An 8,803-nucleotide genomic window follows, 5' to 3' on the forward strand; every position below is an offset into this window, starting at 1 on the left:
ATCAGTTAGCAGGTCGGCTGACTCGATTTCCTTCTCATACATTCCCGCAGCGTCACAGTGCATTTCCCTATTGAAGCCCAGCGTCCATTGACTTCAATGTGGCTGCTTTGAACGTTTTTTTCAGCGCTTCGAAACTAGACGGTCATTGGATAAATGCTGCGATTATGTCCCGCCCACGGACACTCAGCGTCTCTGGGGGTGAATGGGGGGTATGCTGGCCCGGACTCCGAGCTTCTGCGTGATGATTGGAGGGTCTGTCGAAAGACTGCATCTCCTTTTGACTGACAGCGATTCGGTACTATAAGGAATCACTGAAGCTATTCGTGCTCAGTCCCACTCCCATCGAGGATTTCTCAAGTTCAGTTGAAATAAAAACTGCTGCAACCTATTTCTTTGATATTTGCTTGGCGAAATTGCTTGATTTTCATCATACATTTCACACAATTATACACCACATTCCTTGTTTCAGGTTTACAGAGTTTAATATTTTTTTTTAGATTGTTCATTCATTCATTCATATAACGTTAGTAGGCTAGGCTAGCGTCGTGGGTGAAACTGCGCACGATGGCAGACGGTGCTAATATTGTCGACCTGATTTTGGCGAAGCCATTTGAAAGTGTTCCTTACGAGGAAAAACTTAGAATTAAACAGCAGGGCAGATCAACACCTAAGATTGATTTAGTGCAAAAGATAGGGAAAAATAACAGGTCTTTTCAGCTCTCCTGGTATGACAAAGTTAGCTGGCTGACTGGAAGTGCTGTGACAAATAAAATGTACTGCTGGCCATGCCTCTTGATGAAACCATCTCACGGATGTGTTGTTTGGTCAAAGGTGGGGTTTGGAGATCTGTCTAACTTTGACAGGGCATATAAAAGACATGAAAAGAGCAATGAACATGTGAGTGCATGTGCAAGATTAAGTTGCATGGGCAGGATCAGGGTTGAGCATGCAATAAATGAAGGTGCTCGCATTCAAGTGGCTAAACATAATGAAATAGTCAAACAAAACAGGGCCTTCCTAAACCGCCTTATTGATGTGACATCCTTGCTTGGCCGGCAGGAGCTGTCATTTAGGGGACATGATGAGAGTAGTGAATCATCCAACAAGAGGAATTACAGGGAGTTCACAGAAACATTATGATGCGAGATGCCCAGTCCGTTTTTGAAATATTAAATGAGAACATGCAGGGCTACAATTTTAAGGACAAGCTTGTGGCACAGACCTATGATGGGGCTGCTGTCATGGCTTCAGATCTCAATGGTCTGCAGGCCAAAGTGAAAGCAATAGCCCCCAGTGCAATGTTTGTGCATTGCTATGCACACCAACTGAATCTGGTGCTGTCACAGGGGGCTAAATGCTTGCCTGAGTGCAGATTTTTTTTTGCATCACTCTCTGGATTTGCCACATTTTTTTTTAAAAATCCACAAAGAGGACATCTTTTCTGGAGTCTGCAGGCTGTTCAAGGTTGCCCAGAAATGCTCCTACTTGATGGAATTTCACATCACGGATAGTGAGCACAGTGGCAAACAATTATGATGGCCTCCTGCAGACATTTGAGAACATCATTGCAGATACAACAATGGATGACGATACACTGGATTGTGCCAAAGGCTTTGTGAGGAAACTGGAGGGTTTTGAGTTTGTGTTCATGTTGTACACATATGAACAAATCTTCTCTGAGACTGATGTGGTCTTTGATATTGTCCAGCAGAGGGCGATGGATGTTCTTTACTGCAAGAACAGAATTGAATCTCTTCTTGCATTTGTCAAAGAGAAGAGGTCAGAGGGGGCTTTCCAAGCCATTTATGCCAAAACAGCAGATCTCACATCAGACCCACGAGATGAGCCCATGAGAAAGCGCCGTCTGACCCAATTGCAGGATCCCCAAGTGCGATACAGAAATCTGTACATGGCCATCCTTGATAAAATCTTGGAGCAGATTCCTCTATGTTTTTCAAATTTGGAAAGCATGCTCTTCTTAGAATTAGTCAATCCCGGGGAATTTGATGACATGAGACAGGTATTTCCAGAGGAGGCCTCCCAAAGTGTCCTGAAAAGTTATGGCCATCACTTTGATTCAGGAAGACTGAGGTCAGAACTTCAAGTCCTGTATTCAGATCAGGACTTGCAGGGTAACAGGGGAAAGCTGTGTGATTACTTGGTGTTCCTTAAAGACATGGAGTTGGACAGTGCAATGCCTCAGCTTTACAAACTGTTCTCATTAGTGGCAACACTTGGAGCTACATCTGCAGGTGTAGAAAGGAGCTTCTCCTGTTTAAAGCGACTCAAGTCCTACACCCGAAACACAATGGGCCAAGGCCGTTTAAGCAGCCTAGCTCTGCTGGCCATTGAGAGGACACTGGTCAAGTCACTTGAAAAGACTCCTAGTTGGTACGACAGGGTCACAGACCATTTTCTTGAAAAGGAACGTAGGGCAGAATTTACTTTTAAATAAATAGACAATTTTATGATGTAGGCAGAAAATGAGCTTCCCCTCTCTGACAGACCAGTAGCCGCCACTGGTGTGTGTGTGTGTGTATATATATATATATATATATATATATATATATATATACATATATATACATATATATATATATATATATATATATATATGCTAAATCATGAACACAATGACAGGGTGAAATGGGCTGTGATGCATGGGGCACCAGGTAAAATCTTGCCTAGGGCAGCAAATTGGTCAGGGCCGGCCTTGAGTTTACTCAAATGTACAAATATAATATGTTTTGTTTTGTTTTTCTCACAGACAGCAGCACTACAAAACTATGGTATTTTACAACATGATGCATTGTTGTAGATTAAACTACCCAACAGTGTATTAGTAGGCAACTTTAAATTTAATAACATTGAACATATTTAGAAATTAAACAAATTATTTTTCAGAAAAATACTGTACATACCTTTACTTTTACTCTCAATACCTTAAGTATATTAGAGTATGCAAGATAATACTTCTACTTAAAGGATAGTTCAGCGAAAATTACAATTCTGTGATCCTTTGCTCACCCTTAATTTTTTACAGGTTTGTAATTTTCCTTTTGGGGTAAACTGTCCCTTCTAGCTAAGGTTTTAAACATGACTAGTAGATTTTAGCCAATATGTTATTGGTAGTTATTAAAAATAGTTTACTTAAGTATCTCAATATTTCTTCATGAAGCTAAACAATTTCTCTTTTCCTTCTTTCCCTAAATCAGACTAGACCCCTGTGCACGATAGAGCTGAATGTGGCAGTGCTGCTGGTTCCCTATCTGTCGGTCACTACGAGTTATGTCGACCGACAAATGGGGTCTCACTTGGGAGGCCAATCATCTCTGATTTTAAGAGAAAACGCCAATGAAATTGGCAAGTGGATTAACACACCTGAGCCACTCCCCGTGCCAGCGGGTATAAATAGGGCGACAGGTGCATCCACTCATTAGATTTTTGCTTCGGAGCCGAGTAGTGGATGAAGAAACCTCTACAAAGCCATCATCTTTGTTTTGTTCTAACTGTTCCTGGTCGGTGTGACGGCGCATTACAGCGGTGTCCCTGCGAGTCGGCGATTCCCCTGGGCGCTTCGGCTAAAAGAGACAGTTCTAAAAGAGCAAATCACGGACGATTCGCGTCTTTTTCAAGATGCCGTTTCGTCCGTGTCCTTCTGGATGCGGTCGTTTCCTGTCTTCGGTTGACGGTCACGAGCGTTGTCTGCAGTGTCTGGGCGTCCAACACGCTGAGGCTGCGCTCGTGGATGATTCATGCGTCTACTGTGGGCGTATGAACATGGCAGCGCTGCGATCGCGTCTCTCACTCCTCAAGGGGAGTGCAGCAGACCCCTCTGTCGCCACCCGTCCCGGTCTCTCTGGCTCGAGCAGAGGGCCGCCGGCTGGCGCTCTGGGAGATCTGAGGATCACAGTGAGAGCTTCTCCGCCGGGCCACGCCCCACGGACCTCTCACTCCTCACGCAGCGACTGTCCCGTGCAGCTGCCGATTGATTCTGCTGGGCCGTCTCACAGCGGTCCCAGCGTGTCTTTCGGTGCGCCGCCCGAGGACCAGATGTCGATTGCTGCATCGGGGGATGGGTTATCGACCTCTGAGGATGAAGGTTCGGCGGGGCTGCCCCCCTCGGGTGTTGTCGCTACTGCCGAATCGGACTTGGAGTTGTCGGCCATGCTTGCCCGGGCAGCCGTGAGTATCGGACTGGAGGTGACTTCACCGCCCAGTCCCGAGCCCTCACGGCTGGATGATTGGTTTCTCGGCGCGGGACGCGGCTCACAACCTCGTTCTGCTCCGGTGCCTTTCTTCCCGGAGGTGCATGAAGAGGTGACGAAGTCGTGGACGGCCCCTTTCACGGCCAGAAGCCGCTCTTCTCCCTCTTCCATCCTCACCACCCTCGATGGCGGGGCAGCCAGGGGGTACGTAGAGGTTCCCCAGGTGGAGAGGGCGGTTGCGGTGCACTTGTGCCCACAAAACGCCGCCACTTGGAGGAATCGTCCGCGCCTCCCGTCCAAGGCCTGTAAGCTGACGGCCGCACTCGCTGCCAAGGCTTACAGTGCTGCGGGCCAAGCTGCCTCTGCCCTGCATGCCATGGCTATCCTGCAGGTACACCAAGCCAAGGCACTTAAAACCATGCACGAGGGTGGTACCGACCCGGGGTTGATGCAGGAGCTGCGCACGGCGACCGACTTCGCCTTACGGGCAACGAAGGTCACGGCGCGGTCCCTCGGGAAGGCGATGTCCACGCTGGTGGTCCAGGAGCGGCATCTCTGGCTGAACCTGGCTGAGATGAGGGACATGGACAAAGCGCGCTTTTTCGACGCCCCCATCTCCCAGGCAGGCCTGTTCGGCGACACTGTCGAGGACTTTGCCCAGCAGTTCTCGGCGGTACAGAAGCAGACTGAGGCCATCCAGCACATCCTGCCCCGACGTGTCTCTCCGGCTGCCACCGTTCCGTCGCGGGTAGCGCCTGAAGGTGTATGTGGCTGCCATTGCAGCACATCACGATGCAGTGGACGGCCGGTCCCTGGGGAGGCATGACCTGATCGTTAGGTTCCTGAGGGGTGCCAGAAGGTTACATCCTCCTAGGACACCCCTGATTCCCTCCTGGGACCTCTCTATTGTCCTGGCGGGACTTCAGAGGGGTCCCTTTGAGCCGCTGGATTCGGTTGAGCTGAAGTTCCTGTCTCTCAAGACAGCGCTCCTGATCGCGCTCACTTCCATCAAGAGGGTCGGGGACCTCCAAGCATTTTCGGTAAGTGAAGAGTGCCTTGTGTTCGGGCCGGCCTACTCTCACGTTGTCCTGAGACCCCGGCCTGGATACGTGCCCAAGGTTCCCACCACTCCCTTCCGAGACCAGGTGGTGAACCTGCAAGCGCTGCCCCTGGAGGAGGCAGATCCAGCCTTGTCGTTGCTGTGTCCCGTAAGAGCGCTTCGCATATACGTGGACCGCACCCAGAGCTTCAGAAACTCTGAGCAGCTCCTGGTCTGCTTTGGAGGTCAGCAGAAGGGAAAGGCTGTCTCTAAGCAGAGGTTGGCCCACTGGATAGTGGACGCCATCGCCTTGGCTTACCATTCCCAAGGCGAGCCGTGCCCCCTGGGGGTGAGGGCCCACTCCACACGGAGTGTGGCCTCCTCCTATGCGTTGGCACGGCGCCTCTCTGGCAGACGTTTGTCGAGCTGCGGGCTGGGCGACACCTAACACCTTTGCAAGGTTTTACAACCTCCGTGTAGAGCCAGTTTCCTCCCGTGTGTTGGGTAACAGGTAATTGGCGGGAAGGGCTGGCTGGGTGTCTCGCTTGCTGCGCCATTCCCCCTAACACGGGGATGTGAGCGCCTTCTTCTCCCAGTAGAGTGCCCCGGTTGGCGTACCCTGGTCGAGCATCCTCCAGCACCCTCGGCGTCAGACTTGGCGGAGCAGTCTGTCGCCAGGCCCAGTACTGGCGTTAGCATGCCCGGAGCCGGTCAGCCCCTGTACTGGGCTAGGTGTCCATATGGCTGGGTTCCCTACGGGTAATCCCATATGTGTATTCTTCCACGGTAAGGTTTCCCTCTTGGCAAACCCGTGTCTTCCCTTGACAGATCGCTCTGTCAGTCTCTTCTGGCAGCCGTTCCATCCCTGCTCCAAGGTAGGACCTGCCTCAGAGACCCTTTCCATATGTAGTACTGCCCCCTGGGTCAGTCCATATCGGTATATCCACATGTCACCTCCCTACGGGTAGGATGTGGTCTCCGTAGCGGCCTTTCCTAAAGGCTCGCTTCCCCATTGTCTTGCCAGCTGAAAGAACAAATAGGGAAGATTTGAAGCTATCTTTCACTGAAGGTTGAAATCCCTTCCATTTACTTTATGTGGGCAGAACAGCAGCATGGCCTTCTCCAGCAGCGATGTACTCACCCTTTGGCCCCTTCGGTACCAAGGTCAGTGAATTTGCGCTGGGGCTTTGGGAAGGTTACGACCTTAAGCGTAGCTTTTGTGGCACGCCAAGGCTTGTCAACAATTGCAGCGCCTCAGGGTTGTGACGTGGTTCAGGTTATGGCGTTTTCCATAGGACCCCATTTGTCGGTCGACATAACTCGTAGTGACCGACAGATAGGGAACGTCTCGGTTACGTACGTAACCCTCGTTCCCTGATGGAGGGAACGGAGACGTTATGTACCCATGCCACAACCTTGAACCATTCGCTGTTGCCGGAACACGTTCTCGGCTCCTCAGCGTAAAACCTAATGAGTGGATGCACCTGTCGCCCTATTTATACCCGCTGGCACGGGGAGTGGCTCAGGTGTGTTAATCCACTTGCCAATTTCATTGGCGTTTTCTCTTAAAATCAGAGATGATTGGCCTCCCAAGTGAGACCCCATTTGTCGGTCGACATAACGTCTCCGTTCCCTCCATCAGGGAACGAGGGTTACGTACGTAACCGAGACGATCTTCTGAGAAGTGAACGCCAACAGTGATGGGTTCCACAATCCAGACCCTCGTGTTTCTCTTCTATCTGCTGCCAGTGGTACATCATAAAGATGGTCTCCAGAGTGTTTGACATGTGCCTCATTCCACTGTCACTGCATTGTCCTCCAAGTCCCTGCTTCACCAAGAGACTCACCTCCTGAAGACCCCAGAACACATGGAAGCAGCGCTGGGCTCAGACTGATGTTGTTTTTCTGATTTTAAACCTAAACTATGCTGTAATTGGTTGTAAAAAGTACTTTCAATTATAGAGCAATTTGTTTTAATGTGTAAAAAAAAAATATTTACAGGATGAAAAAATAAAATAATGTTTTGAGAAAAAATTTATAAGCTGCATTAAACAAATTAACAACGTACATAAGTACTTATTTTATTTACACATGAATATAAAATAATATACAAAATGTACTTATTTACAAACAAATTACACACAAAAAATGATGAATAATGTATGCAACTTGCACCACAAAAATAAACTACAGAAATTAGGTTGTTTCATTGACAATATGATATTTAAAAAAGATACTGAAAAACTGTAATGTACACATTTTTTCCCCCACTGTTTTCTCTTGACTAATGAAGAATATATTTGTTAAGCATTCTCTCAAGAAGAGAAAGCTTGTGCTCCTCCCTCTCTCTCTCTCTATCGAGTTTGATGTCCTCCCTGAGCAGCTCCGCTTGCTCCCTCACCTGTCCCAGGACACTTAGCAAATAAACTATGCCTGTTAACAGCACAATGAATTTCAGCAAAACATTGTTTATTAACTTTGTATAAAATCTTTCCCCAGCAGACTCACTTTCTCCAGAATAATACTGAAATGAGAAAATGGAAACACTTGTAAAAAAAAAAAAAAGAGATAAATATGACATACAAAAAACTGAAGTGCTAATGTTTGGTTAAAACATTTGTAGACATCTCTTGCATGACAGCACTTCAAAAAAACCAACATAGGGAAAGACAATTGTCTTATGGTATATATAATCTTGACTTGACTATCTTATTGTTTTTGGGCTTTATGTAAAAAAAAAAAAAAAAAAACTGGCTTTTAACACTTTGGCTAGATATTTTGGTAAATGAAAACAATACTTATATTTCAATGTGAAGTCCCCCACAGAACTCTCACCTGCCTTTTTATTTGAATATAAACACCGTCGTTGTATGCACGCAAGTGATTCTGGGATATGGTAGGGTGCGAAGTGTCCATCAGATGTACACTTCGTTTTCATGGGAACTGAAGGGCGCATTTGAAGTTGCTTTTGAAATTCGTCAGCCTTCGTCGCGCCGCGATGACGCATTCGCACTTCAAATGCGCCCTTCCAAGTGCGCATTCTGACTTTGGGACAGCTTACGTCGTGACGCTGTGACGCAATCACACTCCACATCCGCACTTCGGAGTCCACGCACTTCACTTTGGGACACCCTTCGTCGCGCTGCTGTGACGCATTCGCACTTCAAATGCGCACTTCGGAGACCATGCACTTAACTTTGGGACACAGCTCATGTGCATCTAATCACTGTCACCCAGTGTCCAAAACACTGCTAAAAATATATCCAAACAAAATAAAATATTATGCAAACATAAATGGCTCCTACATATATGTTAAATTAAATTAAATTAAAAAATAAATTTAGCAGACGCTTTTATCCAAAGCGACTTACAGTGCATTAAGGCTATCAATTTTTACATATCATGTGTTCCTGGGGAATCGATCCCCCAGACCAAAAGTTTGGACACACCTTCTCATTCAAAGAGTTTTCTTTATTTTGATGACTATGAAAATTGAAGATTCACACCGAAGGCATCAAAACTAGGAATTAACACATGTGGAATTATATATGGAATT

Source organism: Carassius auratus, chromosome 41 (genome assembly GCF_003368295.1).
Source record: "Carassius auratus strain Wakin chromosome 41, ASM336829v1, whole genome shotgun sequence".
In the NCBI taxonomy this organism is placed as follows: domain Eukaryota; kingdom Metazoa; phylum Chordata; class Actinopteri; order Cypriniformes; family Cyprinidae; genus Carassius; species Carassius auratus.